The 23,035-nt window shown below is 39.7% G+C and overlaps 1 protein-coding gene, 1 long non-coding RNA gene and 1 other non-coding gene across 3 annotated transcripts in view; 1 reads left to right on the forward strand and 2 right to left on the reverse strand.

The window, feature by feature from the left end:
- Window positions 1–23,035, reverse strand: part of LOC141567812 (carboxypeptidase Q-like) — a 131,811-nt gene that overhangs the window by 35,757 nt on the left and 73,019 nt on the right. The gene's annotated exons all lie outside the window — the stretch shown is intronic.
- Window positions 2,470–22,963, forward strand: LOC141567814 (uncharacterized). Its single transcript, XR_012490653.1, has 3 exons — window positions 2,470–2,605; window positions 17,733–17,873; window positions 18,897–22,963. It is a non-coding gene; the product is annotated as an uncharacterized LOC141567814 (long non-coding RNA).
- Window positions 18,882–19,071, reverse strand: LOC141567960 (small nucleolar RNA SNORA74). The gene has a single exon (XR_012491005.1). It is a non-coding gene; the product is annotated as a small nucleolar RNA SNORA74 (small nucleolar RNA).

A 23,035-nucleotide genomic window follows, 5' to 3' on the forward strand; every position in this document is an offset into this window, starting at 1 on the left:
TCTGAGTTATCAGCAGGCACACACTCACACCTACCAATATAGCTTTTGATTACAAAACACAACAGTTGGGCAGTGTAGGTAACAATAATTATCTTGGTAATTAGATTCGGCCATGCATTGTATCCTCAGGGCCTTGGGCTTTAATGGAAACAGAGGACGCACCGGAATATCTTTAGAGCACTTGGTCTCTTCTAGTGAACAGGTCGCTAATAAGCTCTTCCTAAAACAATGAGAAAGCAGATTGCCTCTCCTTTCATACCCTCTTTCTCTACTTTCTGGTTCAGCAAACTTCAGTTGGGTTGCAGGATGAGAAAGAGGGAGAAAGCTGTCAACAAGGAGCGGGGATGGAAACTGTCCAGGAAGAAATCCCATTTGTGTCTTGTGCTCTGTGCATTTCAAAATGGAAATGCTACACTCATTAAAGTGTCCATTAAGCAAACAATACAGGGAAACAAGATGGTGTTTGGGAGGCTGGGAAGGAGGAGAAGAGGCAGGTCAGAGAGAGGAAACAAGATGAGGGCATTGTTTTTAAAGGAGACTGCAAAATGTTCAACCAGGGAAAGAAAATACCTGCAGACGTTTCATTGAAGAATGAAGGAGTACATCATTTCAGTACTAACGACTGTTAATAACATCTCTATTGCAGCCACACAAACATCTGCTGGTGTCTATCAAGACAGTGGAGAGAGAGTAAATAACGATGTGACTTCCACGAGTGAGTTTAATGCATCAAGAGCAGGTGTGACTAAATACTTGGTATGTTGACTTGATATGAAAAGAAGAATATCAGATCTGTGAGAGTAAACATGGTTACCTAGTAGTAAAAATCAGGGACATAGAGAAAGGAGAAGAAAAAACACTGAATGCCTACTGTGTGCTAAGCACTACCACATATGTTGTCATTTAATCCCTAAAACATATGAATGCCATGGGTATTATCAGGCTTCATATACAGATGAGAAAAAAAGGCTCACGATGATACGTATGGGATTGCAGATTGGTGCAGCCACTATGGAAAACAGTACGGAGGTTCCTCAAGAAATTAAAAATAGAACTACTTTATGACCCAGCAATTCCACTTCTGGGTATTTATCCAAAAAAATCCAAAACACTAATTCAAAAAAATATGTGCACCCTTTTTTTTTTTTTATTGTAGAGCTACTCACAATAGCCAAGGTATGGACAAAACCGAGATGCCCATAAATAGACGATTGGATAAAGAAATTGTGGTACATTTATATAATGGAGTATTACTCTGCCATAAAAATGAATGCAATCTTACCAACAGGGATGGAGTAGAGGATATTATACTAAGTTAAATAGGTCAGACTGAGAAAGACAAATACCGTATGATCTCGCTTATATGTGAAATCTAAAGAACAGAATAAACAAACAAAACAGAACTAGACTCATACATACAGAGAACAAATTGATGGTTGCTAGATGGGAGGGAGATTGGGGGAATGGGTGAGAAAGGTGAAGGGATTAGGAAGTACAGATTGGTAGTCACAAAATAGTCATGGGGATGTGAAATAAAGTATGGGGAATACAGTCAATAATGTGAAAACTATGTATGGTATCAGATGGGTACTAGACTTATCAGGGGGATCAGTTCGTAAATTATATATATGCCTAACCACTGCTCTGTACACATGAAACTCATATAAAATAATACTGAATGTCAACTATAATTTATATAATATATATATAAACATATATATGTATATATATATATATATATATATATATATAAACATATCTATATCTATATCTATATCTATATCTATATCTATATCTATATCTATATCTATATCTATATATATATATATAGTCACAGGATGTAACGTACAGCATAGGGAATATCATCAATGATACGTAATAGCTATGTATGGTGTCAGATGGGAAGTAGATTTGGGGTTGTCACTTTGTTAGGTATGTAAATGGGTAACCATTATGTTGTTTTGTACACCTGAAACTAGTAATAAAAAAAATATCAAATTGTAAAAAAAAAAAAAAAAAAAAAATTAGATATGTAAATTAGTCCAAGTTCCTACAGCTGCTAAACAAGAGAGCCAAAATTTGAGGGCAAATCCTGTAGGGCTTCCACCCTGTCATGCTGCCTTAGGAGGACACAATCTAGTCTCGGTATCTTCCAGAGGGCGACCTTTCAATACTTATGGATCACCGACCAGCTACTTTGAAACATACTCTCACATTCTTCATTTCCTACAATATCAGTTCCACAAACATGCAGATGATTTGACAGACAAACAGTATGGGGCCTCTTCAAAAGACAATTCAAATCCCCACCACTGCAATTACACAAATCAGGTGCCTGGGGTTAGGAGTATTATGAAATCCCCATCATTTGGCACCCCTCCTGAAAATGGAGAAATTTCACTAGAAAACCAGAGGAAAAGCTTTGGAAACAAACAGAGTAGGAACCCAAAAGAGACTTCTCTCAGCTATGTGCTCACTGATTTCGTGATGGACACTTCTGTTACCTCTGCAGCAGCTAAGCAATACAAACTTCAAGCGTTTCTGCAGACAGAATGGGTCCAGCTCTAGACAGTGGGTCTGATTTTCAACAATTTAGAAAACAAAGGTAAAAAGACATGTTTTCAGTATATTTAGCAGCCTGGGTGGGAAGTGACAAGATAAGTTATTTTCTTGGAACTTTCAACTTCAGCAGATAATTATAGCTAACATCTATTAAGCACTTGCTACTGTGTGCCAGGCACTGGTCTGACAATTAAGTTCGTGAACTTTGTTGCAACGTTTGTTAACCTTTTTTGATATCAGAGGGATGATTCATTATGAATTTGTACCAACTGGACAAACAGTTAACCAAGTTTGCTATTTGGAAGTGCTAAAAAGGCTGCACGAAGAAGTTAGACGACCTGAACTTTTCGCCAACAATTCAAGGCTCTTGCATCACAACAATGCACCAGCTCACACGGCACTGTCTGTGAGGGAGTTTTTAGCCAGTAAACAAATAACTGTATTGGAATACCCTTCCTACTCACCTGATCTGGCCCCCGATGACTTCTTTCTTTCCCTGAAGATAAAGGAAATATTGAAAGGAAGACATTTTGATGACATTCAGGACATCAAGCGTAATATGAGGACAGCTCTGATGGCCATTCCAGAAAAAGAGAGTTCCAAAATTGCTTTGAAGGATGGACTAGGTGCTGACATCGGTGCATAGCTTCCCAAGGGGAGTACTTTGCAGGCGACTGTGGTGATATTCAGCAATGAGGTATGTAGCACTTTTTCTAGGATGAGTTTGTGAACTTCATTGTCCGTCCTTCATAAGGCTTATTAAATTGCAGAATAATCTAGAGGTGGGTGTGATTATGTTCACTTCGGGTAGAGAAATGAGGTTACTTGTCCAAGGCCACCCTCAGCTGGGAATGGATCTGCTTCTACCACAAGGAACTCAATTTACTAACTCTTTTGCAAATTGGGGATTCAGCCCACCATCAGAGAACTTTTTTGTTATCAAGAAAATACAGTGCTTATGTTCTCCCACCTGTTATTTGCTTTATTTCCTGCAACTGCTTCTCACCACAGATTTCATTTATTCACCTCTCTACCTCATTCTAAAATATACTAAAAAATTCTTTACCCTATACTCTTCTCTAGCTACTGTTCTGTCTCTTTAATTTAAAGCCAAATCTCTTGAGTAAGTTCCTTTTTTTGCCATCTTTATTTCCTCATTTCCCACTCACCTTTCAATCTATGTCACCTCCACTCTTCCCCTGAAATTGCACTTACCCTGCTCACCTTTCTGGTTGTAACATCCAATGAATATACAGTCACTTTCTGGGACATTGGACCTGGTTGATCATCTGTTCATGAAAGACTATTCTTGGCACCTGTCTCGGTGATTCCCTTCTCCTGGTTTGCCCCATTCCCTGGTGGCCCCCTTTCAGTCTTCTCTATATGTTTCTCTTAGTATCCTCAGTCCTCCACTTCTTCTAGGCTGTCTAACCTACTCTTGTGTGAGCATGACCATTGAGTTTTGATGATTTATACCCCCTCTAGCCCAGGCCACTTCTGAGGCCCAGATGCATATCAAACGACCTAAAGAATGTCTTGTCTCTGAACCCTAACCTGAAACTCTTGTGTTCTCTGCTTCTGTGAATGCACCATTATAATCCAAGCCTGAAACTTGGCCTCATCCTTTACCCTTCCCTCTTCCTCAACTCTCACATCTCATCACCAGGCCATGCCATCATTAGTCTTCTCCATCTTCTCCATCCATCCTGCCATGCCCCTTCTTGCGGCTGTCATCATCTCTTGTCTGGTCTTCCCCCGTGTTCCATCTTTGCCCTTCCAATCCATGCTATCATAGCTACTGCCAGAGTGACCTTTCCAAACACAAAAGGTGTCCTCTCACTTCCTTACCTAAGTTTTGGAATGGCTCCCCTTTGCTACAAGAAGTCCCTTCTGCTTATTAGAATTTACATGAAAGGCACATTATAATACTGCCCTTGCTTATCTTTCAGCTTAATTTTTCATCACTCTCTCTTGCATTCTGCTTTCCAAACACACCATACTTCTTTCTGTACCTTATTGTGCCACACTTCCAGTTTCTGGGTGTTCCCACATATGTCCTTTATGTGAAGCCCCCACCCTCAAATATTTGCACTGACTTCTGGTAACTCTTACTAGCTTAAATGCCACCTCTTCTTTGAAGCCTTCCCAGACTTCCTGAGACCAGACTCAGCGCTCCTCCCAAGAGTCCCTACAGCCCTCTGTACTTTTAATAATATGTACGGCAGTCAGGACACAGTTCTGTGGTTGTCTACTTGTGTATCTGTATCTCTTAGTAAATGTAAGCTCCAGAAGTAAGCACAGTTTCTATCTTGACCAATGCTGGACTTCTAACTTCTACCATAGTGTCTAGTGAAAAAATTCAAAAATTCAAAAAAGGAATTAAATATTTTTGAATGAGTAAACATATTTCGTAGGGACTAGGAGGTGAGGAGAAAAATGGAGTACCATAACCTGGTGAAGACACGACCAAAAGGGCAAATAAGGAAGTGTGGGAAGGTAACATCACTGCATACTCCAGCTCCCATTTCCTAGTAATAAGTAGGAAGGATTTCTTTGGAGCCCAGTGTAGACAATGTGAATTGAAGGAGAAGACTCTGGTTTCTAGGCTGCCTTTCAGGAGGCCACCTGGGATAACTAAATGCCTGGAGTGTGTGAGGGAACAGACGAGGTGGTTGTTTGTTTTGAGAGAGAGCAACAGAGAACAGAGCAAAGAAAACCTACAGGGTTGTTAGGCCCTCTCTCTTGCCTTGTTCAAGATATTTGCCAAATTTAAGCTGAGTATTTCTATGTCTCCTTTGGAAAATGAGCAGCCTGTATTGGAAACCTGAGGCAGAACCATATTACTCAGTGCTTTCCCACATACCCAGAAGACTGAATGCTTTACTATGTGATCTTGAATGCAACTCAAGCTCTCCACTGATTGGTGAGTGATGAAACATAGTCTGAAGCAATTTATTAGTTCAAGATGATGGCAGGAGGCAGACAGTGCTGGCTAGAAGTAGAGTGGCTTTTTGAGCAACGGATGTCAAAGGAGAGGTTCTGCATAGCAGCTGGCCCTTTGGAATATGGCCACAGACATCTGGGGTACACTTACCATTTAGGGAGCTCGCTTTTGCCCTGGGTTGCCTTTATTAACCCAGAAGCCCTGGAAACTAAGATGGGGGCCATCATCCTACCCTGGGAAGGTTAAAATTATTTATAGGAGAGAATAATTACTGAAGGATGAAGCAGCTGGGAAAGTTTCATGGAGATATTGGCATTTGTGCCAGACCTTGAAGATCTAGTTTCTAAGATGAAAAAAGGAACGGCAAGCCAAGTAAGAGTTTTCCCCATACTGTGGGAAAAGGCACAGAAGAGGATATAAACAGGGTATGCCCAGGGAATAATGATTAGACCAGCTGGGCTGGAGAGATGCACTTCCGTAAGAGAATATTGAAAGTTAAGACAGAACAAAAATACCCTGTAGTGTTCTACAGGTAAGATCAATGGCTCATTTACCCAGCTTCAAAAGGCTACAAATAGCTATTTTTTTTTATGTTGGGAAAGAAATCCAATAATTGGTATCACTTGCTGCTATGAATCTGGTAAAAAGCCTTTCCTAAAGACTGTAACAAATGGCCATATGAGCCCTGCATCGAGGCTGCAATATTGTAATACACTGCCGGGAGAGTTAGATCATATTGATTTTGTTGGGCCACTGGGCTGTCTGTACAAAATTCTCAGAGTCCCTAGCTCCTTCACTGGGCTCCATTTTGTTCTGTTTTGTATAGATTTAGAGAGAGCCAGCTCTGAAGAAGGCTAGACTGTGGCTGTGCAAAGATGACTGAGGCACAATTGAAATCTTGCTCTAGTAGAGATAAGACGCTCTAACAATGCAGGGCAACATGTCAAAGGAAAGCATGAATAAGGACACAAAAGTAAGGACACAAATTGATGTGGAGCAACTGGAACTCTCGTATACTGCTGGTGGGAATGTAAAACCAGTTTGGAAAACAGTTTGGCAGCTTCTTACAAAGTTAAACATACATCTACCTCTGACCCAGTAATTCGACTCCTAGATGTTTCCCAAGAAAAGAAATAAAACATATATCCACATAAAATTTGAATAAGAATGTACATAGTAACTTTATGCATAAATGCCCAAAGAACTGAACAAAAGCTAAATGTAAATTTAATAAGAAAATGAATAAAGAAATTGTGGCATATTCATATAATGGAATGTACTCAGCAATCAGAAAGAATGAATTATTGACAAATGCAACAACATGGATGAATCTCAATAACAGGATGTAGTGCTAAAGAAATATGACACAGCACTCTGTGTGTTATTCCATTTATATGAAGTTCAAGCACGGACAAAACTAAACTGGTGATAGAAATCATCCCCTTTGGAGATGAGGGAAGGCTGGGGGTTGACTCGAAAGGAGGATGAGGACACTTGTCTGAGATGGAAATGTTATATCTTAATTTGGGTGGTGGTGACACAGGTGTAGATGATTATCAAAACTTATCAAGCTGGGTGCATTTTACTCTATGTCAATTACATTTCAGTAAAGAACTGAAAAAAAAAAAAAAAGAAATTGGGTAAAGGACAGCATGGCTTCATGAAAATGCCGTCTTGAGCAGACTTCAAAGTGACCTTTAACGAATGGCAGGGGAAAGGCAATTCAGGGGGATGAGACAGGAAGATAAAAGGTAGGGGGTTGGGAAAGTGCATTGTGGGTCTCAGGAAGGGCGATTGCGGGCGTGGGAGTTGAGGCCAGAAAGGTAGTCCAGGTCATCACAGTGGATGGGGTGGTAGGAGCCAAACCACTGACTATATATCCCATAAAATTCACCACCAAGAAAGAGAAGGGAAATAGAAAATTCATTTATAGGAATTAAAAAGCCTATGGAATTTTAGTTTGTTTGTAGCATGTTTGTAGGTCAAAAGGCAGAATCATTGAAGAGAGGCGATCATTTACAGAAGAAGGTTCTGGTAGACATGGATGGTTCACCCTTAGAAATGAGGAGGAACATGTGTCCTCTCTGTGAGAAGAGAAGATGGAGAACTGAGAGAAATTGTGAATGGTGGGAGGAAAGAAAATCATGAGAGCTCATGATGGATGTCCTCTAACATCTGAATGCAGAGAGAGGATAGACCTTCAATGAAAATGACAAAGAAGTCAGGCTGAGACTGGAGGAATTGCAAACAGTTCTGAACAGGGTGCTATAGAGAATTTGAAAGAGGGTTTTCCTGAGATGGATGGAAAAATTCTGAGAGTGAGATAGCATGGATTTATAATGGAAATAAAGGTATGGAGAATAAAAGCGTATAGTTGCTATTGAGAATGTACTTGAAATGGGTCATGGCTAGATGTGGGGAAGTAAAACGGCAGAACCAATGGAGATTATGAAAGGGTGAAGAATTTGGGAGTCAGGAGAAAAAGGGGCAGGTTCAGGAGGCATAAGAAATGTGCTACGTATAAGGCAGTGTTGATCAGTGAAGGTGGTTTTATGGATCCAGATGTTTGGAGGAGAGCAGTGCTTGAATGATGAGTGCCAAGGCTGATGGATGGGCTGGTTGAGTGGTGATGACCTTCAGCATTGGAAGCTGGAGTCACTAAGGATGAAGGCGGAAGATGTGTAGGGAGAGGATGCGGCAAAGGCTGAAGTCCTTGAGAAAATGGGGTGGAGTGTCACCACTCAAAAGTTTGACTCTTTCCCTAGGTGAACTAGAAGTTGACCTGAACTTTGGTTACAAAATACTATTTTAAATACTATGGTATTGGCTATATGTAACTTCTTTTAGTCTATTAAGTTGAAAATGCTTCAGGGTATGTTTTAAAGTTGATCTTAATCAATTCTCTATGAGTAACACAAAAGTGGATTTTATTCTCATTTTACAAATGAGGAGCCTTACTTCAGTTCTTCATTCTACTATCCCTCCCCAAATCCTTCCTTCCAATTGGGGTAAAACTGGGGTGGCACACAAGATATTGCTAAAATCACTTGACTATTCAGAAAGTTATTGCATTAGACAAAGTGCATAAGAGGTCATAGGTTTCAGTATCTGAAAAGAAGTCACACATTTTGACACTCAAAAAATAAAATTTATGAAAAGAAAGTAGCTTGTTTTTATTTATCTTTTTAGTTTTTTTATTGATTTCTTTATTGAAATAATTGCATTAAGCTTTTAAAATCAGAATTCTTATTAGAGAACTCCCAGACTCCTATACCAAGAAATATGAGGTTGGTCATCTACACCGTCCATGAAATGGACTCCCAAATAAGAGGGGGAGTGGGGTTATTACTTTGTGAGGGTGTAAATGTCTAACTATTACACTGTTTTGTACACCTGAAACTAATAGAAAAAAAAAAATGTGAAAAAAAAAGAAATATAAGGTTGAACAATTAAATTTCCAAACTCATCCTAGAAAAAGTGCTACATACCTCATTGCTGAATATCACTACAGTCACCTTCGAAGTACTCCCCTTGGGAAGCTATGCACCGATGCCAGCACCTAGTCCACCCTTCAAAGCAATTTTGGAACTCTTTTTCTGGAATGGCCATCAGAGTTGTCATTGTATTACCCTTGATTTCCTGAATGTCATCAAAATGTCTTCCTTTCAATATTTCCTTTATCTTCAGGTAGAGAAAGAAGTCATTGGGGGCCAGATCAGGTGAGTGAGCGGGTGTTCCAATACAGTTATTTGTTTACTGGCTAAAAACTCCCTCATAGACAGTGCTATGTGAGCTGGTGCATTGTCGTGATGCAAGAGCCATGAATTGTTGGTGAAAAGTTCAGGTCGTCAAACTTTTTCATGAAGCCTTTTCAGCACTTCCAAATAGCAAGCTTGGCTAACTGTTTGTTTGTCCAGTTGGTACAAATTCATAATGAATAATCCCTCTGACATCAAAAATGGTTAGCAACATGTTGCAACAAGTTCATGAACTTAATTGTCAGACCGCGTATATTCAAACATCTAGTGGGAGTTTCTTGGTATCATGAGTCAGAAGGAAATGGCAACAGAATTGTTTCTATCACTTACTGATTGTGTATTTCTTGACAATATATTGCCTCTCTGTGCCTTGATTTCTTCATGGAGAAATTGTGAAAGTGAAAGAGCTATACAATGTGGAATATAAGTATTGAATAGACTTTAAAAACTGAATCATCAATGAATCCTTAAATAGAAATTACATTAATCAAAAGAGTCAAGCTTGAGCTGAAAGAGCACTCTGGCAAGGCATTCGTATTCAGGGGTCCTCTGGAAATGAGCCTGATAAATGAGATGAGAACGTGCACACCCTCCGACCACCATGTCCTCCTCACCAACATCAGCACCCACAGACTCTGCCTTCCCACCTGTTACCATAGAATGTATCTGCTTAGCTAACATCCTCATTTGCTTCAAGTTTATTTAAATCTCACCTCTCAGAAACAGTTACCCTGAACACCATGTTAATACTACAACTGCTCTCCAACCACTTCCAGCTCTCCTAATTCCCCTTACACATTTATACTTTTCTCTTTTCCATAGCACTTACTACCTTCTATCACTCTATAGTTTACTTATTTATTATGTATTTCCTGTATCATCATCCCATAGAACTTTCTGTGATGATGGAATTGCTCTGTGTCTTCGTTGTTCAGTACAGTAGCCACCAGCCACAGGTGGATATTAAGTACTTCAAATGTGGCTAGTGCAACTGAAGAATTGAATTTTTAATTTTAATTTTAATTAATTTAAATATACATTTTAATTTGAATAGCCACAGGTGGCTAGGAGCTACCATATCAGGAACAGCTCTAGAATCTGAGCTCCACGAGAGCAAGAAACTTTGATTCACTCACCAAGTCTCCAAAGTCTCTGGCAGAGTGCCTGACAGAGTAGGTGCTCAATAAAAATGTGTTAATAAATGTACCATCAAAGTCCAAGGCTGACATTTCCAGGGCCTTGCAGTCTATCACTGGAAGCAACAGGGACAGGACGCAGGAACTCATCACTTAGGAAACACACCTCTTTCCCAGCATATCAAGGATAAACAGATTAATGGATAACAGGTCCAGAAGTCTAGTCAGATGTTTTCTGGCAGGCATCTCGTATAAGTAAGTACAGTACCTGGTCCTTGATTTTCCTGATTTTCAAACATATATGCTCACACAAACAATCCCTCCTGCACAGAATCCAAACCCTCCTATCTCTGCCAATATGTAAGCACTATGTTCATTTGTGGCCATCATCAGAATTCAGGGCAGACACTCTGTATAATCGTGGTCTTGCAGAGGGAGGTTAATATAAATCTATGAAGTAATGTACCATCCCAATGGTGTGGAAGGTGAGGGCACATTTCAGCATTCACTGATCAAAAGGCTGAGGTCACAGAATATAATATTTTATACTACTGCATCTGGAAACCACACAGAATTACCAAAGAGCTATGTAAATTTATGTGATTTTAGAATGAAAGTACTATGTAGGAAATTAAAAAACTACAGGATGGATATTTGAAAAGCTATTTTGGAGATGAAATATAAAATCAATCTTATGATAACAAATCAAGAGTTTTAAACTGTCTCCTTCCAAAATCTTATTTTGAAGATCTGTAAGAGCAGTGTTTTCAGTTGTACTAAGGTATCAAAGAAGGTACAAGTGCTTTTCTACACTGCAGTAACACTAAGGATTAGGCAATATTCTGCTTGTATTATCTGCTGAGTTCCTTAGATTCCTACTAAAACTACAAGATGGCTATGTCTGTAATTTACTTAAAAATACTTCAGCATATATTCGTGCACCAATGTTCACAGCAGCATTATTAACAGTAGCCAAAACATGGAACCAACTCAAATGCCCACTGATGGATAAACAAAATATGTTTTATACACACAATGGAATATAATTCAGCCTTAAAAAGAAATGAAATTCTGACACATGCTACAACATGAATGAACTTTGAAGACATTAGGCTAAGTAAAATAAGTCAGTCACAAAAGGAAAAATATTGTATGATTCCACTCACATGAGGGACCTAGAGAAGTCAAATTCATAGAGACAGAAAGTAGAATGGCTGGGGAGAGGGGAGAAGGGAAATTATTATTATTGTTTTATCGGTACAGAGTTCAGAGTTTCAGTTTGGGGAGCTAAAAAAGTTCTGGAGATGGATGGTGGTAACAGACAACAATATGAATGTACTTAATGCCTCAGAACAGTAAAAAATGGTTAAAAGGATGTTTTATGTTATGTACAATTTACAACAATTAAAAAAAGTGCACCGGCACGTGCGGCATGACACTATGCGGCCGTTACTTAGGTTAAGCTATAAACCTGGGTGCTGTCTGCATGCTAATCAAGAAAGCACAATGCAGGGGTGGTCTTTCCAATTAGCTACCACAGGTTTCTGTTTTCTGCATCTTAATTCACAAGCTATGCTTTGCCAATTAACATACTGAAAGTCAGAAATGTTTTCTTTTTTTATTGATGTAATTAGTAGTCTGTTTTGTAGCATGGTGAATGTTAGAAATGGGCTCTCATTAGTGAAATTGGAGGTATTCATTATATTTATATGTGGATTAGCAGAAATAGTTCAGAGACACTCCTCATGTTTGTTCCACAAGGGCAGAGGGATCCAGTTTGGCCTATGGCCGCCAGCCTCATTCATGATGCCAAAGCTCGGCTACATCCCTAAGTAGCCCCAGGCCCAGGCAGGATCACGGGGTGATCCTGGATCCCTGACGCTGGCCACAAGGGTGATGCCATCCTGCCCCTGGAGTCCTTATGATGACAGTCAGTGAATGTTTTGTGCAAGATGGGGGTTACAGCACCTAAAAATAGAGAGCTGGAACGTGATTAAGTGGATAGAACAGGTCACATGAATGGCATGTGTGTGTCTATTTGCTAATGACATGTCTAATGAAAGAATGCTTTATATGTGAGAGTACTGGCTTGAGATTTTTGTTCATTATAACTTAATAATGAAGTTGTCAGGTAAGTAAGAAACCCTTACCTCCAAACTTCTTCAGGAGCTACCATGATTTATCAAAAATAACCTAGGACACACACATGATCATATCAGCCCAAGTAAGTTCACAGTCACCAGCATAGAGACCAGAGGGAATTCTAGTGCCAAAGGACATGGGAAACCAAACTATGAAGAATCAGATTATTAGTCCTGGGAATATGCAATATGCAATGAGATGGTTTGGTTTGCCCTCATCACTGATTTTAGAGTTAAAAAAATGGGGGCTCAGAAATGTCAAGTGACCTTCCCAAGTGTAAACAAATTTCATAAGCAGAAACTAAAGGAAAATCTTTGATATCATTATTTAAGAGCTACCAGTTATCAAGCCAGTTATTATTTGCTTTTTACTAGGTGCTTTAATATGTGATCACTAATTTTCACAAAGTCCCTACAAAATGAATACTATTGTCCTTGGTTTTCAGAGGGACTGAAGTTCAGAGAGGTCATGCCAGCAGATGCTGTCAGTGCCCCACTCACAGCCAGCCCCATGGCACTCAACTGCCTCACTAGACATGGGCATCCTACTGCACTCTCCCAGACAGCAGAGCAGGCTGCGAATGCTGGAAATAATGTCCATGGGATCAGCCCTTGGCCAATGATGAAAGCTTCCTCTCCTCAGGTTGGGTACCTGAGGTGTGTTCTACACTGTCTTCCCGATTCCAGAGGTCACCTGGTGGCCCACAGGAGTAACCTGCTCAATTATATAGTGCTTCTTAGCCTCCTTCCATTCTCTGACTCATTTCCTCACTCCCCATCAGTGCTTCCTGGGATCACCTTTCAAATAAACTCCCTGCCTTAAATCCTTGTTTCAGGGAAAGCTTTGGGGGGAATACAACCTAAGGCAAGCAGGTAATTTTCCCAAGGTAACCCAGCCAGCCATCGGGTTACAGAGTAGAACTGTGAATTCATCCCTGCTGAACCCAAATCACTCTGGTCCTCACCTGATTTTCCTGTCACAGAACCTCTTCTCCAGTTCCCCTCTATGTTTCTGGAAAAGGGCGGCTTAATCCAAACAGTACTGTGGGTTGGATGGGAGTAATTTAGTAATTAGGTGTTTTGGTTTCTAAAGTCTTCTTAGCTTCTATTAGGTTGGTGCAAAAGTAATTGTGGTTTTTGCAATTATTTTTAACTTTTTAAACTGCAATAACTTTTGCACCAACCTAATAGCTTCTAGTATTATAATTAAGCCAACAAGAAATTCCCCCAAGAGCTTTCTTGAAATCAGGAATAAATGCATCCTTTTAACTTTTTTTTTCAGTTTGAGTGCGTTTTCATTTTTAAAACAAAGAAAAAGTTCAAATGATCACATTCATTTTCAAAAGCAGCAGGGTTTGACTGTTTGACTGGGTCATATAGCTAGATCTTACCTCCCTACTATGCCGTACTGTGTACTTGTCCAGAGCAGGAAGTAGATCTGATATATCTTTTTTTCTCCCATTAGCACCCAATGTAAGGTGAGAGACAGTAAAGAGAGAGAGAGAGAGAGAGAGAGAGAGAGAGAGAGAGAGAGAGAGAGAGAGAGAGATTTCACCAGTCAAATGAATCAATAACGAAGGGCCAAATAAATGAAGAAAGCAATACATGGGAAGGGGGATTGAGACATTACTTTCATATAAGTGCTGTATCTATGTATTTGAATTATATGCACTTACACATTGCAGGCCATAAACAGTGACAAAGGGTTTTCCTTGTTTGAACTTTGTAGAGACATCCATTAGGATAGTAGGCAGATTTTATTTTGCCTATGCCAACTCTGACCTACTGGTACTGGCTTCTAGAACTCTATATGGCAAAGAAAATGACTAGCTAAATGAATGTGTGATTGATTCGTAATGTCTGTTTTGGGCTCAGAATAGGGGAGTGGGTAGGAGTTCTGTTCATTTGCTGAAACCGTCTATGCAGTCTGATCAACTATGAGCAGACCATACTGTCTAAATTTGTTTTAAGACAATGCCGTCATTGCTGAAACTGTCTCTACTCCATGAATATGCAGTTTTCACTTTTGCTTCTTCAATAGTTTCTTTAACTGATACCCAGCAAATCTTACTTTTTGCTTTTAGGCATACTTAGAAATACTGACTTTAACTTGAGAATATAGTTGAAAAGAAGTTTAAATCAATGTTGTCAAGTTCTCTGAAGATAAGAAATATTATACTGGCCGAGAATCATTAAAAACAATAAAGCTTTGTCCAACATTATTAAACAATACAAATGTGGCTCGGTATTATTCTAATCAAGTTCTTTAACTGACTCAGTGAATGAATGAATCTTTACACATAATAACTTTGTGAAATGAATATGTATTCAATTCATAATAAATTAAATTAATTACACAAATTTAACTTCAATATCACTTATAACACTTACTTAGGAATCTTAAAAGAATTTTCTCGCTTATCCTGTTTTGAAATTATTCAATAAGCAATCATTAGATTTCATTTTTTAACTATTTCTTCCCAGACATACATCCTAGGGTCATTCTGTGAAACATTTTCCCACTCAGAAAACCAGTAGAAGCAAAAGGCCACCCAGAACGTTGTTTTCATCAATAATAGCAATAATAATACCATCTTCTAAGCAGCTAAAGTTTACAACTTTTTCATCACTCATATCTTCTTGATTTCTATTTAACAAATGTCCTGTAGTGTTATTCCCATAGAGATACTAAATGAGGCTAAAGTAGGTCATGACTACGTGGCAGAGTTAGGACACAAACCCAGATGTTATGCCTAAGTCCGTACTCCCACGCTGATCTGCCTGGTTTCTATTACACCCCCATGTGACTCCTCTGACTCGAGTGAAGCCCATTTCCTCACTGCACCATGGCAATTCCCTCCTCTATTCTGTCTCTCTTTTCCCTGTCTGGTCTGCCCACTTCTCTCTCCTCCACTTCTCTGAAGTCTGTAACTCTTCATGGCTCTGCTCTACTCTACCATCTTCCTCCATCTTCACTGTTGTTGCTGAACGCCTTCCACTCTTACATTTTTAGTACCTGATGATATATTCCTTTATGCTGTTTGATCTTCATTCATCCAACAAATAATTCTTGAGGGTCTATCATATGCCAAGAGCTATTCAGGCATTGGGGATACAGCAGTGGATACAGCAGTGAATACAGCTGTCTCTCATGGAGTTTACGTTACAGCTGGGGCTCCTGCTTCAAGTGTCCACATCTGGATTTTAAGCTCCTTTACAATAGTAACTATGCTTTTATATTCTCTGTTTATGAAGGAGAAATGTAATTTCAGTGCTGTGTACCTTATCACTAAATTAATAAAGTTGTTGTCCTGCTGGTTCAGTATAAGTACCTAATGTCAGCGGGCAAGGCAAGTAAACTTACTTGATATACCAGCTTACTCCATTCACCCATAATTTTCTAATTCTGGGAATCTACATTACTATTGAGTAAGATACTTTAGGAGTTCTCTAGGAGGGAACCTGTAAAGGAATTATAAGGAGGAACTACCGGGAGACTGGTTTCCTGTGCATGCTAAAACAAGATCCAAAATATTGATTTCTCAGAGATAGGACCAGAAAGTCTCACCACACTTGGGAACAATTTAAGAGGTTTTGAATTATTGTGCGCATTAATATGTTTTTCCCTCCTTTGATGTTTTCCTTGAGGACAACTAAAGTTGCTCTTACAATACTTCAGGAATGGTGAGAATTTAGCACTAAGGGGAGAAACCACTTGCTCAGAAAAACACATTTTAAGACTTTTTACTACAACCAAAATGAACAACAGTGGAGTTGAACCCACCCAAACAAAACACCCTTCCCTACCAAGTTTGATAGGAAGTGATCAGAGAGGGAGTTTAGGACTTCTTCCAGAGAACTCATCTTAGGAAATTTGGCATCTTGAATGTTAAAAAATACTTGGTTGCTGTGTTAAATTAAACTTAAATTAAACAGGCCTAAGGCAGTTTTCCCCACAAAATTTCTCCCTGAATTTTATACACACACACACACACACACACTTTTTATATAATTTAATTCACATGTATGTCTCCCTTGAGAAATCATGGCATAACAGTAGTTGTTTCCGAGACCTGCTTTGCATAAATACCCCCTTTTCCTTATGGGAAGACTTGTGAAGGGGAACTTGGAACTATCTCCAATTCTTCTAGCTACCTAAGATCCCATGCCCTCTAGAGGCACGTGATGCAACACCTAGGACAGCTCGGTCACTCACATAGTATGAGAGCTCACCTTGGATCAGGGAACACAGTGAATTTGTGTCATGTCTTAGGACACAATCTAGAGAATCTTGGTTATCAGCAGGGGTATGACACTGAGTTATGCTATATAGACTTATCTCTCAAAATTAATTCTAGGGATGTTTGTAGAAGGTTTTTGTAGATGCAGAGTGTCCCTGGAGGAACGAGTCGGGCTTCTGTAGAGAGCTGTTGTCTAGAGCTGGTGTGGAGAGAGCAATATGCCTTCTTTCTGAAGGACCTACAAGCAGTCTGAGAAGGAGAAAGACATTGGAGAAAGCCTTTTAGAGTTGATGTTAGGACATAATACAGTAGGACTGGCCCCCACTAGACTGAGCATTTTGAGAGCGGAGACTGTCTTATTTGTCCTTAATTCCCCAGGATGTAGGATAGTGATTGGCTCATGGTAGGTCCTCAATTATGCTTTTTAACTGAACTAAATAGGAAGCAGCTGCAGAAAGCCATGATCAAGGAAAAAGTGGGTACTGCAATGTTGGGAAGACTGTATTATTTGTGTACTCCCAGCTCTCTCCACCAACCTATTACGAAGCTCCATTGATATCTGGGAGATAGGAGTGGGGTTGGGGGAGCTTTGAAACTTTCAAAATACTCAGAATAATTGGCATAATGAAGAAGATAAAGGCTATGATATAGACAATGCTATGTGTTTACCAAATCATTTCTTTTTTACCATCCATTTCTTTTCCCCCTAGATACACAGGAAGGTTATATTTCATAACTTCCTTGTACCTAGACGGGGCTATGTAACTTTTTATGGCCAATGGGATTTGGGCAGAGGTCAGGTTTGTTATGTCCAGGTCTGGCTCCAAAAAACTCTCTTATAACCTCTCATGTTCCCATTTCTCTCTCTCAATCCACCCTCCCCCCTCCTTCCCTCCCTCTATCTCCTTTCTTCTCTCTCCCTCTCTCTTTGTCTGTTTGACAAGATGCAGAGATTACAGCAGAAGACTTCAAGGGTATGAGGCCTTAGGACAGAGCAAGGCCAATAGAAGGAAGACGTCTGGGTACCTGAATAACTGTGTGGTGCACAACATCCCTTCCCAAACAGTGATCCCCAGTGGATGATGATATGAGTGAGTGAGAACTAAATGTTTATTTGTTAATACACTAAGAGGGGGTGTTTATTGCAGCTGCCAGCGTTACTTACTCTGACTAATACAGAGGCCATGAATTATGTGTCAGTCATTGGAACCTTGATTCCTCTCATTCCTGACAGAGAGTAGGACTAGAAAATGGGTGTTACAATCATGTATATGAGAATATATTTCTATATGTGTACACTGGATCACAAAACAATTTATGAAGCATTTTCCATAGGCAAGTCATCAAATAAAGAGTAAGCCAAGCATTTCAAAATGATTCTTTGTGTCATAAATTAAAAGAAGAGAGTCTAACGTTGACATGTTCATCAAGCAGTCACGTCAGAACTGGCCCTCACCAACTTCATGTGGCCTGTGATCATTAGCTATTTTCCCGAAGAAAATGCATCCAAAAAATAGTTATCTACTAAAAAAAGATAAAAAAAAATCATTGAATAAAAGTACTTGCAGGCTCCTGACAAATCCACAGAGTAGAAGAGCCAAGCTTACTGAGCTGCTTTCTGGGCAGGAGCAACATAAGTTGATAGAACTTTCTCCAGGCTAGAACCAAGCTGTTCAAATATGAGGCCTCAGGATAACTCAATTCTCTCCTGGGATATTAAACTACCATTAAAGAAAAAAATCTCTGCCCAGTGAAGTTGGTACAGATGAAAGGCACTAACTAATAGGGGAATTGACTGAGTTTTAGGGGAATTGACTGAGTTTTATGGTGAACTTCCATCATGCCTGCGTGGCAGCAGTCAAGGGATTCTGAGGTATGAGTGAGTACAATCCTCTATCCTGCCTCTTTTATATTTTTGCCATATAGCAAGGTAATAAAAGGTTGTTGTTGTATTCCCTACAACTACCCTTTAAATCCCATCCACTCTTCACCCTGTGACCATCTTCACCCATTAGGCTCAACTACTCAGGCACATATCAAATGACACCTCTTCCAAAAAGACTTTTTGAGTTTTTCTAAACCAGATTTTTTCTTTACTGTGTGTCTGCTTCCAGACTAGAAGTAAGCAGCCAAAGCGAATGCTTAGCACACTCTCAAGGCTGTCACCAGTGCCAGACACAACCAGAACAGTGACGGAGGCAACTGGAGGAAGAAGACAGGACATTACTCTCCCAGCAGTGTAACACCATCACAGGAATGGTTCTGTCCAGACAGCTGGCTACTGCTGGAGTCTTAACCAGATCTAACTTTCTTTTTTATCCCCCCTCTTCTGTCTCTCCCCCACCTCCGACCCCTCTGGTTCAAGTCATTGTTTCTCAGTCTAGTTGTGTAGGACACAGCTCCCTGGCCCATGATGGTATTATGAGCCTTGCACTCCCCCTGGCTGAGGCAGTCGGTTGCTGGTCAGCTGCTCACAGCAACTCATGGCAGCTCTGGCTGGCTGCCGGCGGCTCACGCTGGCCATCGACCTCCTGAGCCACCGGGCCAGCCCTTAACTTTCTTTCTTTTCAAATTCAATAGCTCTTGTAAGTTCTACAAGTGCTATTTATAATATTTTGCCTAGTTATTGAGGTATGTTCCTATCTTATTTCCCTTTTTAGGTGGTAAACTTTAGGGAAGAACTGTATTTTATTCAAACACCCAATTCAATCACAAAGTAGGTATGTGATAAATATTTTGAATTGACTTTCTGGGCTCTCTTTCTCTCTCTCTTAGAGTTATAGGATGCACTAAGATTAGTATCAGGGTATGGAAAACATTTTCCCTGTCCTTTCTGTGCTCTGGACTACTACTGCATGTGGTCAGATCCGGACTCCACTACTTATAAGCTGCATGACTTGGCCAAGGTATTTACCTCTCTTATCTTTGGTTTTCTCACCCATTACATGAGATTTATAATAAGTTTTATAATAAGATTACATATGTAAAACATCTAGAAATTGCCTAGCATATAGTAAGAACTCAATAAATGTAATTACCACCATTACCAAGACCACCACAATACAATTTCATTATAAAATTGTTGATGATCTTTGTTACAGTGGTACCTTGGTTTTCTAGCGTAATTCGTTCCAGAATACCGTTTGAATTCTGAAATGTTCGAAAACTGAGGCTCGGTTTCCCCATAGAAAGTAATGCAAAGTGGATTAATCCGTTCCAGACCTTTAAAATCACCCCCAAAACTGCAAATTTAGCATGAATGTTACTATCTAATGATACCACAGATCCATAAAACTTACAGCATTCGTAAACTGAAATGTTCGTCAATGGAGACCTTTGAAAACCGAGGTACCACTGTATTTTAAACAGGGATAACAAACCCAAACAGCTTTGGGGTCCAAGCAAGTAATGTAAGTGAAGAATAAAGTAAAACGGTTGAAGTTCAGAACTAGGTGATGATAAAAACAAGGGGCCAATTACTAGATGTATGTAATAGTATGATCAATGCTATGCTGTAGGTTTACTATGAGCCGGCAGAGGAGAGATACCAAACAGCCTTACACACTAAAAGAGGCATAATAACAAAAACAGAAATAATAATGATTACTAACACTTCCTTTGTAAGTGTTTGAAGATGTTATTATAACAGATGAGCCTTAAAAGATAAGTAGGAGGATTAGAATGGAAGAAGCATAAGGAAAACATAAAAGAAGAGGAATTTGGTGTTTTAAAGGAACTTCTAGTGGGATGTTATGAGCAGAGTGAAGATTCATGTAGAAAACTGGCTAAGAGACCAGGCTGGAGAGTTTGGCAGTTGTCAGGTCATGAAGTACCTTATATGTTGCTCAAGAGTTTGCCTAGAAAGAAATGGGAAGCTACATTTTAGAAAGGTAACTAGAAACAACATAGTAATGAGAAATTTTGAGTGCCTTAACTAAAGCAACAACATAATGAACAGAGAGGCTTCATTTAGAAGGTAGAATTGGCATATCTTTGGGCTTGGTTGAATTGAGAAGGCTGAATGAGGAAGAGAGGTCTAAGTCAATGCAAAGCTTTCAGGTTTGAATGACCACAATGATAATTTGCTGTTTCCACTGATGGGTTGAAGAGAGAATGAAATAAAAATTCAGGCATGTCGAGTTTAAGTACCTATAGGGCATCGAAGTACAGTAGTAATGTTGGCTACATGGATTTCAACACGTGGGGATTAGATTTAGGAACCTGTAGTTATCTTCTAGAAACAGTGAAATGAATAAGAAGAGTCCCAGGATGAGACTGTAGCACATACTAACTCTTAAGAGACCAGTATAAGGAGAGGAACCTGAAAAAGAATGGGGAAGGGGGAGGTGCAAAACCAGGGAAGAGACGTGCACAGAAGCTAAGGAGTAAAGAGTTTCAAAATGGGGGTGGTGGTCAACTGTGCCAATGTTCAGAAAAATCAAGTAAGGAAAGGGCTAGAACAGGCCCATTCAATTTGGCCAAAAGGAGGACGATTGAGTCCTTGGAAGTGTAGTCTTAGTGGATTGCTTCAGGTGAAATTCAGACTGCAGTGTGAAAAATGGGAAGAGACAAGAGTGGATGCAGGAGGGGGACGAATAGGAGGAGGAGGGAAAGAAGGAGGAAGAGGAAGAGGAGTAGAAGGAGAAAGACAAGAAGAAGAAGAGGAGGAGGAGAAGGAAGGAGAAGAAAAAGAAAGAGCTGGAGGGCCATGGAGTTGTGTGAAGGTGTTTATGTTTTTTTAAAAAAATGGAAAAGACTTGAGAATATTTTATATTCTGAAGGGAAAACATTGGAGAAGAGAGAAAATTGAAGCTAAAGGACAGAAATAATCATCAGTTTGAAGTGCCTGAGGGGTAGAAGTGTAAAAGATCCAAAACACAGCCTTGGATAAGAAAAGGGATGCAAATCCTATTGTATACAAAAGAACGAGTGGGAATGGATGGATAATGGACTGCCCTTTGCTGGGTGAGGGAGGAAATGGAGACTAGGAGAATGAGGTCAGTGGTGACAGTTTGGCAGAATAACTGACTGAAGACATGTAGCAGGAGTATGAGGCATCACTGAGGTTCTAGCTGTGGTTGCAAGTCATGAATTTGCAGTGGCACCCAGTTAGTGTAGATGTGATTTTCTCAAGTAGCTCTTGTTTGTCCAGTATAGATGAGGCAAAGAAGGCAGACGAATGACTTGATCCAAGATGTATAGACATCTGGGAAAAAAGCTCATGTTCGTGAACTGTTTAGCGATTTCCTCAGCCTGAGATTTCATTATGAGTCTGAACAATTTGCAAACCTGCAAATCATCTGAGATTTTCCCAAAACTGTGTTGAATATTAATTCATCTAGATAGACAGTATAACCTGCAAGGGAATTAGAGCCTTTAAACTTAATTCTCTCTTGACACTTGAGAAATGAATGGAAAACTATGTGTCCAATTCTTAAACCTTAGAGAGCCAAGCAAAAGAGTATTTTGTGAAAGTTATCAGAGAAGCGTTTTGTTCTTCTCAGAATGCTCATTCTGGGGGGAAAAAAAAAAAAGGAAAGAAAACAGAAAAAGGAGCAAGGAAGGTTTCACATACCCCTAACAGGAAAAGGAGGGGCTTACCAAGGGCATTCCCTACCTTTGTGTGTGAAGCCTCCTACCTTATGGTGGCAGAGACTCTGGTACTGGCTATGACAAGACTTTACGGCAAAGATATAGTGGTTAAATGGTTTCCTTTAAATACTTCATATTTTAATTGGTGGTTTAACCTCTCAGTAGGCTTAGTCCTTCCAAAGAATACAGAAAGTAAGAGGGGCCGCTGTCCTCTCTGCCCAGGTTAAGAAGCCTCAAGTATGAATCCAATCTCTACAGTTATCTGTGCCACTCATGTGGCACAGCTGGGTTCTTTCCCACACCTCTTAAGGAAGGATCTCTCACTACTGTTTCTACAGAAGTACCTGTTGAAAAAGGAAGGCATGCCCCCAACCCCCCGATTCCATTCTATATTTACATGAAAATGAATATTTCATAGGCTTTAAACCTTATGATTCTAAGAATAACCACAGTTGACAAGAGATTTCTGACAGATTTCAAAGGTAATGGGTTTAAAACTAAATGTTGCATATAGTTTTCTACCGAGTTTTCATCCTACCTATTATTTTCCCCTTAGTTATGAAGAAAACTTCCTGGAACATTTGCTGTTTTTCCCCATAATTTTAGCAGCCCATAATTGCAGTATTATGCGTCAATATCAGGTGCAATACATACATATGTA

This window comes from Rhinolophus sinicus, linkage group LG12 (genome assembly GCF_036562045.2).
Source record: "Rhinolophus sinicus isolate RSC01 linkage group LG12, ASM3656204v1, whole genome shotgun sequence".
In the NCBI taxonomy this organism is placed as follows: Eukaryota; Metazoa; Chordata; class Mammalia; order Chiroptera; family Rhinolophidae; genus Rhinolophus; species Rhinolophus sinicus.